Here is an 11,406-nt window from a genome sequence, read left to right on the forward strand (position 1 = left end):
GAACTGAGAGATGGAATAAGGACGGAATGTGAATAATAAAAAAGGAAAGTTGCTCCCAAGGTTTTGGGCAGGCAGGCACATTCCCAAAAAGTTAATGAAGACTTTGCAATAACCCTTTTGTGTATATATATATTTTTATATATTTTTGCCTTCAGCTTAATATGCCAACAGAATGAATCAAAATTAGGAGTGTTCAACAGAGCAAGGAATACAGCAGACAACTGATCCTGCTAGAATTAATAGAGACATTCTGGATCCTCTGCTCAGATGCATAAGCAACTTGTTACCTCAGCTATCAGAAACTTGTTATATATGTAGCTTTGAGAGATTTAATGAACAGTTCGAAAACTGGTGACCCCAGGAGAAATGAAAAACAAATATGTTAGCTGCAGTATAATTACTCCATCTTGTCCCCAGAAAGTGATCTGTGTGACTTGACCAAACAGACATACGATAGTTTCTTTTGATCAATATGAACTACAATGCATTTTGCCTGCTGCAACTGTCTGTTACTTCTTGAACAGCTCAGGTTGCACACGGTTTGATTAATGTACATGGTTTACATCGGGGGCATTTTTTTCTGCCCGCTCTCATGATTACGTAAAAAGAGATTATCTGTCCTGGAGATTATCTATCCTGAATCACAGCTCTCTTATTAGAGAAACACACATGCACCTTTTTTTTTTTTTTCCTCTGAAATTTTGTTCTACATCTTTAAGGAAAATAACTTCTGTAATTTCCCAGAAGCTCATGCAAAATTTAATGTCATCTGGACTTTGGAGATGTCTCAATTGTGAAACAGATACAAATCTACTGGCTCCAAAATATTCCATTTAAAAGTTGCTTAATTTTTCAGAAGAGCAGTGGTGTTACACTGAAGTTGTTTAGGTTGTTGCATTTACAGCATTGGAAATAGTGTCAAACTGCAGCTCTTTAGGTTTTCAGCTGCTCACTTCATGTCTTCATTTCTAATTGCTTACACAGAATTTCCAGCCGGGATGATTTATAGTTGAGAATGAATCAACAGTTGAAGAGGGAAGGAGAGGAGAGGGGGGAAAAAGATAGAAAGGAAGAAGAAAAATGAACCAACAGTTCTTGTTCATGAACCTGAAAATAACACATCCTGTTAGTTGTATTGAATCAAATTCTGCTCACTTGGTTCCTGGTGTGGTGCAAACAGACTCACGATGCACAGAAAGCAGAAACCTAAGATATTTTCTTGCACTTTGGAAAGCACTGATTTTTCCTGTCACCTGCGTTTTAGTTCAGCAGAACTGAAAGTGGCTCTTCTTTTAAATAACCTGTTGACACACAGCATCACTGATAAACTGGGAAGAAGGCATCTTGCTGCTTGGAAGAGCATTTCTATCAGTTAGCTGCACATAACAGAGTAATGCTTGCAGTGCAGTGCTGCTCCCATGCCCAGGTCTGGCAGAGCCCTGTAACAGCTGTGCAAAAATTTTTATTCACCTGGAGGAACCTACACCATTGAGAAACCACACATTACCATTAAGCTTAATTAAAGATGAGGGGCAAAAACAAAGATCTAAAGCTAACAGCACCACAGCTGGCATCAAAGGACATATGGAGGTTTTTTTTGCTCCCAGTTGCTCCTTCATTTTGACTTTTGCAGTGCAAACAAACAAACAAAAAAAGAAAACTAAGCAGATTTGGATCAAGGATATTTCAACCATGGCTAACTCAGGAACATTTGTATACTTCCTTAACATACTGACAGCAGTATTTTTTCTTATTATCAGAGTACTCAGTCCATTCAGAAGGTAATTTCCAAGGTAGGTGAGGAAACAAAATGTGTAGTCATTCTGTTACTACAGATACACACATAATGTGCATGAATACAGAGCACAATTTGGGAAGTAAGGGATGAAAAGGTGAAAAATGCTCCTTGACTGCTGGTGGAGTATTTGAAAGCTCACTTGGTGCCTTCTGCTCCCAGCAGCTTGATTCCATATGCCTGCTCATTCCCATAGGCTATGTGCAGTGATGAGGGCTGAACTCCTCATCCCAAAGCCACAGACCAGTCCACAAGTTACCCTCAGGTAATCTGAGCAAGGTGAGGGCACCATAAGCCCTGCAGGTGAGAAGGCAGCCATCCAGCGCTGCATACTAACCCAGGGGATGCACTGTGCCAGCACAATGCAAGGAGTACCTAGTGTGCTTGAAAGGGAATTATTTGTTTTCATGTCTTTAAGGGACGCTGTCAGACACTGTGCTCATCAGAAGCAAATAGTGAACAAGTTGTTCACAAAAATTAGTGTGAACTTAACAGCATCTGACCATACATGAGCATTTTCTGGATGCAATTACATTTCTTTTGGTTTTTATGTAAAGTATCCTTAGGAAGAGTACTCCATAACAGAAAACTTGCTGTAAAATCAAGGAAAAAAATGTCCGAAGGGTGGAAATCTTACAATTCCAGTGCTGTAAACATGGCGGTGGATCTTTGCATCTGTGAGAAATTCAAGGAATCTTACACTCAGCACTCTTCACATGGCATCCATTTACAGCAGGTGTGAGGAGGGATCGCATGTTGGCCTGTGAGTCCCCAGTCAGTGTAGTCCCTGTACTGCTGTGACAACCACGAGGTTGTGCAGGATGCTCAGCACACAATTGGCGGTGGGATATGTGAGCAATCCTTTGCCATCAGTTGCCAGCACCCCTTAACAATGCTTCATCCAGTTCAGAGATCGTGAGAAATCATTTCCACTGGGCTAGACATCCACATTGCTGCCTTAGTAGCGCTTTTCTGATGAATGGTATCAGATTATTCTGGCAGATAACAAATCAAGCGATGATCTTATCAATGCTCTTTAAAATACTACACCCCCCTTCATCTCTTTCAATTCAACACTGGTCCTTAGATCTTTTCTTTCTAGTCTCATGGCCATTCTGGATTATTACAGTGTCAGATTCTGGCGTGTGACAAGGAAGGCTCACAGTATCCCATGCATGTTGACATCTCAGCATCGTGTGACAGCAATACAAATGACTTGTGGGCTCCTGCTGTGACTATCTGGGGGAAGATGCTCTCCACCCCCACTGCAGTACCTTTAAAGCTCTTATCAGGGTAAGCTTCCCACAGGGTAAGCTACGTGGGCAATCTCTGACATTCGAACCATTAGTCTTCATCAAGTGCTTTGTGCTGTGATAAGCATTCAGTTTAATTTGCGGATGGGATCATTCATATTCAGAGCAGTGGTAGCTGAGCTGTATCCAAATAGCATAAATGCCAGTCCCTAAGTGTCACAGCGTTCTGGGGTTCATTGAGTTATGCCCATACTACACCTTTCCTTTTGGGCTGGATTGTGATTGTGGGGCTTTCAGCAGAAAGATCTGCACCTGGATGCTGGCATGCAGAGGTCTGTCTCGCTTCTCCTCACCCACTTCTCTCCTGGCTCAGCAGTCCAAACACACAGTCCAAATGCAGTTGCAGCCCTCCAGCTTCCAGAGTCTCTTTCGTCCCGGTGAAACACTTGCAAACACTGCCGTTGAGCAGATGGATGTTCAGTGAGCATCCCAGACCGTTCCTCTGGAGACCTCGAGGGAGCCTCGTCAGAGGAGTCGGAGCTCATTTTTAATTAATGATTACCGGTAAGGAAAAAAACCCCGAAGCCACAGCGAAAGGCGCTGAGGCGGAGCCGATAGGAGAAGGCCTGCTGCCACCTGGCGGTGCGGGGCTGGAGCTGCACGCAGGGCATCTCGGCATTCAAACCCAGCGTCTGAGGGCACTGCCCAAATGCCCCTTGCACTCCGGCGCTGGGGTCCGTGCCCACAGCCCTGTGCATCCCGCTCCATGCCCACGGCGCTGTGGTGCAGCCCCTTTCCCTGACCCGCAGCTGCCCTCCCCTGACAGCTCCATGCCGTTCCCTCGGGCCCTGTCGCTGTCACACAGAGCAGAGCTCAGCGCTGCCCCTCCGCTCCCTGTGAGGAGCTGCAGCCGCCATCAGGCCTCCCCTCAGCTCCTCTGCTCTGCGCTGAGTACAACGAGGGGCCTCAGCTGCTCCTCACACACGTTGCCCTCTAAAAGCGGACACCCAGATCTTCGGTTCATCACAGATGGTGGTTTTCCCTTCGCAAATTCTGCTTTCATGTCCTCATAGCTGCCACTTGTTGCTCACCCTTTGGAAGGGGTGAAGTCAGCATAACCAGGACATCTTCTGCCCCTGTGCCCTCGTAACCAGCAGTACGAATCTCCAGAATTTGCCTTCTGTTTTTAAAACTTGTCTGGGATCATACATATCCCAGGTGAATAGGTCAGCAGATTTTATCCTACTTTATAATGTAAATACAAATTACACATGCTATGTGCACGTGATTTTTGAAATACTGTGTCTAGGAGAAATGGTAATCACTTCTTCCTTTGTAAGAGTCTGTTTCAGAAGTAATTCTGCCAGCACAGGCTGTGCCAGTGCTGCTGGGGCATGTATGCTGCACAGTGTTGCCTGCTGTCTTGATTTCCCTACTTTGTCAGGTAAGGTTTGCTGTGGTTCCCTCCTGCTTGAACATCTAGTTTTATTCCACTTGGGAAAAAGAACAGCAAAAGGCTGCATATGGTGTTCCAAAAATGAAATAAGAATTTTAAGCATCTAGATATGGCAATACCATATTCTGATATTCTATTCTAATGTCATATTCATATTCTAATGTCTGTTTGTGCTTGGATCTGTTTGTGCTTTTTGACCTGGCAACATCAGTTCTTAAAACCTTCACGTACCATAGCATGGGACTGTGCACCAACTCACGCTGCAAATTATGCAAAGACCCATCACTGCAAATCCCTTAGATGTGTAGAAAGTGACAATTCTTCTGACACGTCTTATGGTCATCATGATGTCCTTTTGCATCATGACAGAGGAGGCAAGGATCACAGTCACTGGGCTCCCATGACTTTGGATGCAACCCTGCAAACTGTAAAGCACCTACACAGGGTGGCACATGGGAGCATAGAGCTCCCACTTTCAGCTTCTGATGAAAAACGAGAGGAAGTTGATGCAACACATTAAAATCCTCACTTTCTTAGCCAAAATAGGAACACCCCAATGGGGATACCTACACCGCAGCCAAATTCATGAGTACAGCTCCAAGTAGCTCAGATTATCATAACTACCACCCACAGGCTTCTGCTAGCAGTTGTATGGGGCAAAGATATATTGACTCAGCTTTCCTCTCTCTGTCATAATTTGAGTCACGTAGAAAGCATTTTTTTTTTCTTTCATCTTACTGGAAAAGGTATCAAGGAAAGGACCTGGAGCATTCAACCTGTAACTACAGTATCACGTGCAAATTCTTAATTCATTTCAAATTAACAATTTACTGTGTTACTGTGCGTGTTTAAACAAAAGCATCTGGAAGTTCAGATGGGAGACAAGAAGTCTCAAAGGAAAAAGTGTACAGTAGAAATTAGCAGAATGTTTACTACATTCTCCTGGATGGTCCCTGACTTATTCAGTATTTGTGATAACTTCATAGAGCCAATCTTGTTAAAGCTTTTTAAAAGTCCGGGTATGCTGTGCTAGCTTTTTTCCTTCATGTAGGAACACCTTTAAAGAACTGTACTTTGAGGGAAAAGAGAGAGATTTGATGTACTAGAGTGACAGTACTTGCTTAGGCATCCGACTGTGACAGCAAAACTACTTTTATGGAACAAAAATATAACAAGTGGAAAACGTGCTAGAAATGCATACAGTCAATAAATGTAAAGAAATTCACCCTACGAACACCTACAATCAGCAGACAGGAAGAAGACCTAGAGAAGACCTTTGAAAACACCTGAAGTATATGCCTAAACCATGCAATCTGGGAACAAAGACAAATAAATATGGCTAATAGATGGAAAGAACATCATGGATGCACCAGTGCAGAGGAACACTACTGAGCACAGGACCTTGACTTCAGAACAAAGTATAGCACGTATCCGTGGCTCAGTTCAAATGCAGTCATGGAGAACAGAGATGATGTGTTTAGGCAGCCTGATTCATGAAGCAGCTGCCATGGTATCTACTTTGCACTCGTGTACAGGTAGGTAATATCCTTTGTGTTGTAGAAAGAACAACTTCCTCTTTCAGGATGCTTCCCACAGGATGCTTTCCGTGGAGGGCTGAGCTCCTCAGGTACCATCCATGGCTTTAAGGAAAGCTAGAAAGCAGTTCTGCTAATTCAGATGAACTTTGTGAAAACTGAAGACCCACCAGTACATGCTGGTGCTCAGTTACTTCTAGCACTGCATTTGTTACCATATTATATTAATGAGCTTAACATGCACAAACAGTTGATGAATAATGAAGATGTAGATTTTAGTTTTTCCCTACAACCAGAAACATAGCTTGTCAAGGACAGGAGTCATTTTACCCCGAGGCAATAGCTGATCTCAGAATGTGACCATCCCAGCCTCCATTTACTGGTTAATAATTAACAGTGTATTTGGTAATCTCTGGGTCAGAAAACCTGAAAACATCTGGGTCAGAAAACCTGAAAACATCTGAGGGCTCAGACTTAACATTCATTTTAACAGAATGAAAATATGTGCCACTTACATCTATAGCCTCTTGTGATTTATTTCCAGAGGGAAACAAGCGGGGCACAAGCAGCCATATGCCTTTACCAGGGAGACCAAGTAAAAGCTTGACAGAAAAACCTCTCAGAAATAGAAGACTGAATGGGAGGAAGCTGCAAAGACCCAAATAATAAGTCACCACTTTTATCAATCAGATAGTAAGATACATCAGACTTACAGCATTAACTCAGATTCCACCATCCTAGGATTGGTCCCTACTGTTTTTGTTGTTGTTGTTTTTAATTTCTACTTTTAAAGGAGATTTACAAGAGCTTAAGGTCTACACTCTTGATTTACTTATTGGTCTTCCTGCTGAAAGACTGGGAGGCAGCTCCTTCAAACACTAACCTCGTGCAAGTTTTGATCAAGCTGCAAAGTTTTTGCAGGATCTTTTCAATTCTTTGATTTTAAATATGATCTCTACATTTCTTTGCTTAATTCCACTGTATACCATACTACTTCCTAAAATCCACACTGCTTAATTTCTTCCTTCCTTTCAACTAGCTGCGTCATGTTGTCACAAGTTTCATGACCCTTACAGCTGATAATAAGGAAGCAAGAGGGCACTTACATCTTGTTCTTTAAAAACATAAAAAATAAAGCCTTGGACAGCTGTTAGCTGTCATGTTGCACTAGTTTATATTAGAGATGAGTCAGTCCAAAATCCAGGAGACCTTTGCAGCCCCCTTCTGCAGGTCACCTCCTCCCCTGAGTGCACTACTAAACCTCAGTGTCTCATAAATCACAGAATCACAGAATGTCTCGAGTTAGAAGAGATCCATAAGGAGCATTTAATCCAACTCTTGGCACCACACAGGATCACCCAAAATTCAAACCCTATGTCTAAGAGCATTGTCCAGGCATCTCTTGAACTCCAGCAGCTTGGGGCAATGACACTGCCCTGGGGAACCTGTGCTTAGAATCAACATAAATAATTTGTGTAGTTGCTTGTGATATCCATCCAAACCCAGGTTTTGATCTAACACTTGCTTGAAATTGATGGACTTTTTTCTTACCAGCTCAGAAGAATACAGCCAAGAAGTGTAATTTGTCATTTCTCCATTTGTATGTGGTTGTTTTTGAATTCCTTCTGTTACTATTCATTGTCTGCATGTCTAGAAGTTAGCTAATATATGACCCTAATAAGAACTTTGAAGTGTAAAAATCAAGGAATTCCTTCTTCACTGAATAACTTTAGCATAAGATTTTAATGTTTGTATGTGTATGTTTTGTATCTTAGATTTATTTTTAACTGTTAACAGTGCTCTTAAGAGCTGAGAAAATTCTACTGAACAACAGACCAGCAACAGGCTATGAAAGGAAATCCTTTTCTGCAGCCCTCGATGTATTCCATGTGCTGTGCATATACCCAGCTATGTTTTTTCATCCATGTCTGTTCTTGTTTTCCATGTACACATTCTTAAGGATGCTTTCATTTTACACTTTGTACCCTCTCTTCACTTTTGGACAAAAAATCTTTGTTTCACTTTTTAGTTTCGATTATTTCTGCCATTCTGTTCTGTTTGTCCATATTAAATGCATTTTCTCCTTTCTCTTTCTCTTTCTGATTTTAGAATAGATTTAGAATTTGATACATTATTTTATAATAATCTCCTCTGAGCTTTCGAGAATTACAAGCTTCTTTATTGGAATTAAATAGGAATGGGCTCATTCCAATAATAATATCTTACGTTAACATATCCTGTATGTTCTAGAAGTGTTCTTTACTCTTTGTTATTTTTGCTCTTTAAACAGAGCAGTTTAGACACAAGCAAGTGTTTGAAATCAATTAGATTATATCATATTAAATCTGGAATGAGTTTCACACAGAACTTCTGCTTAAACTAGGAATTTAGATTAAATTTCAACAAGCATTTCTGTAACTTCCTTTCCCTTGCAGAAGGGGAGCTGTTTTCTCAGTATGTTAAAAGGATCCATTCTATGAAAAAATACCTCCTAATAGAGTGGAACGTTTTCCTCAGGCATTTTGCTTCTTGCTCTCCCCACTCCTTTCTTTTTCCCATCCTTTATGGATCCAACTTCTCTCTCTGAGTTAAGAGTTGCTTCCTCTGGGTGTGAAGGAAGGTTGGAATACTTTACGCTCCAAGCTGCTGCTACTGGTCAGTGATGTCAGGCTGAATATGAAACTGATTTGCTCCCATGAGCAATTTAAGCAATGTTGCAGTGAAGTTTGCAGAGGTGTAAATCAGTGCAGAACAGAGGGTTACACTTCTGCAGTGCTCAGAAAATGAAAACATCATGAAAATACTGAATATTACTGATAACTAAAGAGTCACAGAAAAGCAAACTGCAATTATGCTTACCTCCCGGTTGGTAATTCAAATGGAAAAAAAGCAAGCAAGCAATTTTTCAAGTAAGACTTTCAGAGCTGAAGCCAGAACAGGAAGTACCAAAGCAATTACTTCAGCAACTTGCTTTTATAGAGGAAATCAGCAGCTACGAGTTTCATTTCTAGGTAATTTCCCAGGCTCCCAAGAAACACAGCAGCATCTACAGTCTGGAAAGATGTCAAACAGTAGCACGCAATTCACAGCAACTCAGAAACAAAGTGCCAAAAAATACACAGCGCGAGCGATTGCTATTTGTGTCAAATTTTCCCGTAGCAGGGCGATATAGAGGATAATTGTACTAGAGATGCAGGAAAAAAGAAAGCTTGGATTTCAGCTGCAAACAGTAGACATTGTCTGTCAGAGGAGATTTTGAAAGTTGTTTTGCTCTTGAATTTAGAGCAGGAATAAGTCTGTGTAATTAGATAGGAGAATATTTCATCTGAGGTGGTGGAAGGTCAAATCCCATCATGCTTATTTATATATTTGGTACTGTGAAGTTCATAGAAGTTCCATCGACTTCAACAAGATTTCCAAGGTAACAATGGAAAATGTAGCTATTGGAAAGAAAGCAGAAAAGCCAGACATCATAGTTTTATGGGATTCATCAACAGCAAATTCCTATATGCTGAAATTGAAGCTGATCTAAGGATTGACATACAAAGGAATTCCTTGAAACACTGCAAGGTAAAGGGGTGCATATATTTATTTTTAGTTAGCACAGACTAATTCTAATCATTCAATCAGGATCTTCCATGACAAGCTTGTTGACTCACAGGCCTTATTCCAATGTGCTGTGATTCAGACACTGCCAGGCAGCAGAAATGCAGCCACACGCTCCTTCCACCTTTGACAGAAAGCAGCCCTGCCGCTGAGGAGCTTGGAGGGCGGGTGGCTGGGAGTGGGGCAGAGCTGGGACACCTCCTGAGACACCAGGCTGTGGTGTCCACCTGGAGCTTGGTGGCCTCAAAAGAAGGAAAGGGGAGGGAAAAGGAGAGGGCGAAAAGAGGCAAAGATGAAGAAAGCAGACTAACTATTCTTATGAAGTAATTTGCCTTGATGAGGGAAAGTAGGCTGTGGACTGATCCATGGAGTGAAGAGCATGAATCTAGTCTATTTAAGGATAAATACGCGGGGCAGTGCAATGCAATGGATGGCTCTCTTGGGCTTTGCAGCTTAAAAGAGAGTGTCCTGAGAGAGAGCTGTATTTAGGGCTGCTCAGGGGATGACGAGTGGGAATGCCTGTGTTTAATGAGCATAAACGCTTATTTGCTCATTTCAAATAAAGAAGTCATAAAGGAAGGCGTTAAGCACAAACAAAGCCACGTATTGCCATGCTTCAAAAAGCTGTTTCCAGGTCATGCAGTGACCTCATACCTCAGCAAGGGGCAGCTCACAAAGCAGAGTGCCACCACCATCTGACACTGAGGCCTGGGCCTTCCTTGTCACTCTCCTCCTGACCTAGCATTCTTTGAATAACTGAGGCACGCAGCCCTGCTGTATGGATTTGTCTGTGTTTAAAGAGCAGTGTGTTTCTGCCAGCACCACCTTTATCATTACAAACAGTGCCATTCAGCTCCCCTGCAATATTTCCTTGCTGGTGGTGGGATTCAACATTCCAAGGAGACAGAGGCGCTGTGAGAGGAAGTAAAACAGAGATAGACACAGGTGCTTAACAAGGTCCCAGCACACTCGTGACGTGCTGGGACACTTGAGCTGCAGCTGGCACAGCAAATACCTTCCACCACTTGCTCAATTTGTCCCCAAAAGAAGGTCAGCTCAGCAAAAACCAAGCCTGTTTTGTGACAAACATTTCACCTCATGTGAACTTACAAAACACCTGTTGCCCTGAGACCAAATGGGGCCCGTGGGAAGGACAATGTCCTGCCATAGGAACATACTCAGGGACATACAAACATACGTAGGGAAATTAGCAAGGGAGCAAATAAACAGGCTCTAATTTTCTTCTGCAAAATTAGGCAGCTTTCATACTGCAGGATATTAGAAAGACTGAACTGCTCTGGTGCCACTACAGTGCTTCTTGGCTCAGCTTTTTTGGCTGGCACACAGACTGACCTTCCTGCTCTCAAAGGGATTTTACTTTAGCACAGAAATTAGTGTGCTGCCCAACTCCATAAGCTGTCCCAAGTGTCTGAATTCCAAACCATCTGGAGACCAAGCATGGTGGCCACGTCGCCGCATTGCCAGGAAGGATAATGAGCAGCCTCACTGTAATTACATGGTGTCCTCAGGTGCTCTAAACCAAAACCAAAACAAAACAAAGCCCCAGACAACACCCACAGCCTGCCTAGGTGAGCTGCTATCCAAACAGGAACGTGTTCCACGTGATTTCCTGTCAAGTAGCTTTCTATGTTCTTCATGCCCATACTTATCACCACGGGGAGCTCCCAGGAAAACTCAAAGATTTGGGAAATTATCTTGCAACAAGCCTATAGATCTGAAGGCTAGAGAGCAAATTACAGG

Source organism: Lagopus leucura, unplaced genomic scaffold (genome assembly GCF_019238085.1).
Source record: "Lagopus leucura isolate 7727_CA_CO unplaced genomic scaffold, USGS_WTPT01 Super-Scaffold_100001, whole genome shotgun sequence".
NCBI lineage: Eukaryota > Metazoa > Chordata > Aves > Galliformes > Phasianidae > Lagopus > Lagopus leucura.